We start from the raw sequence: 1,840 nt of genomic DNA on the forward strand, positions 1-1,840 counted from the left end.
GTCTGCTCTGCAGTGCCTGTAGAGCGGAGCAAACACAGACTAATTGCAGTGAACACTAGCATTATTCTATGGAGGGATGAATGCAAATGCTCTACTGGTAAACATAATATATTTTCTTGACGTTCTGTTAAAATCTATTAAGTGCACATATGGCCTTCTTGAATACAGTGCAATAAATGCACATAAATGAATTCGTAACTCAGTTTATCGTAATACTGGCAAAAATCAAGTAAATTATGGCTAATTCCCATTGTCTTTCGCATTATACTCCACTCATGGTTCATTCTTTGACATATGGCCAATTGTATATGTTATAAGTTCTTTATGAGTCTTGTTTTGGGAGGAATTCTAGAAATCGCCTTAGATGGTGCATGTTCCTCTCATTTATCATTACATGAGCCCAATTGAGCCTGATTTACAGGGCTTGGTGGAACTGCAGTTTGATCAGAAAGTTGGAATGTGTGCTCTCCAGCCACATCAATGAATGGCTTAACTTTAACAACACCACGAGTGTCTTGTGAACAACAGAACTGCACAAATTGTGTTACATAAAAGAGCTGTTAGTTTCTGTGTGAAGCCCTTCCTTTCCTTTCAACAGAAATATTAGTATTTCTATGGAATTTTGGCCACCACTCCTTCAAATTTGGAACTTCTTCTGTTTTTGATATTTTCACTTCAAAATTCCTCTTTGTGCAGGATTCAGCTATTAATTCTGCATATTCTTTCAGAACATATATCCTATCCATCTCGCTAATTTTCCTTTTTGTCTGTTGATATGCCTATCATGTGCAAGGTAGGACTACCCTCCAGTTGGAAAGTAATGGGTGATGAACTGAAACCTTCCCTGTGCCACAAGCATTAAACAAACCTCACCACTGAATGGTTTTTATTTTGGCCTCCACAACAGTCAGAGCATGAGTGAAAGTCTTTAACACGTTGTCCACCATTTTCATTTATATAATTAAAAAGAAATGAACAGGCTTCATCAGGGCCTTTTGGTGCTGTTCCTTCGTGATACAGATAAAAACCTCACTGTTCCACTCTGTAATTTGTGCGCATTAAAAGAATTAATGAAAGCTGCCACAAGTGAAATGTAAGTTGTCTTTGTATCTGAGGTAATTGCAAATTCTGCATTATATCAAACGAGAGGCCTGAAATGGTAGAATCAGTGTCAGTTTTTGCTGTAACTGGGTGTAATTTCTTGTGCACTATTAACTCAGCTATGCTGGCCTTTTAGCAGCATCATTCAGTGATGGACTTTTCATATGTACCCAAGGCTTTTCACATGTACTGCTTGCAGACACTTGTGGTTGCCCAAATTTTAAATTAAAATGTCCATGCTTAATTTTCAGATAAAATTTATAATCAACTTGAATATCTGGTTTAAAAGTTTTGAACATCTGCCGCATAATCTTCACATGTTTATGGTCAAGATAATTCCGTTCTTCATTGGCATAATGTGCTTTCTGGACTGGAAATGATTTGATGTGATTTTTCATTTCCACTTCCACTTCTTAAGCCACTGGTTTTGCACTGCCAGTATGTCATTTTCCCCTCTTGCAATACTCCAGCACCTGTGTTATTCTGAATTACGATACAATGTCCCTTCGGATATGCCTCCTCTTAATAAGTGGGTTATCTGGATTCGAGTCCGAGTATGGCACAAATTTTCATTGTCGTCTTTCCATCATACAGCTGATGGTTGTCCATATTCACAACTGTGAATACATTTCATGTTTTCCCCTCTTATCTCTTGGATATTTACCTTCTTTCAACATATTGCCTTACTCGGCCATTGCTGACACCGCCAACAATTTGGAAGGCTGTTTTCCGAAACTGA

The sequence above is a fragment of the Schistocerca nitens genome, chromosome 11 (assembly GCF_023898315.1).
Source record: "Schistocerca nitens isolate TAMUIC-IGC-003100 chromosome 11, iqSchNite1.1, whole genome shotgun sequence".
Taxonomy (NCBI): Eukaryota; Metazoa; Arthropoda; class Insecta; order Orthoptera; family Acrididae; genus Schistocerca; species Schistocerca nitens.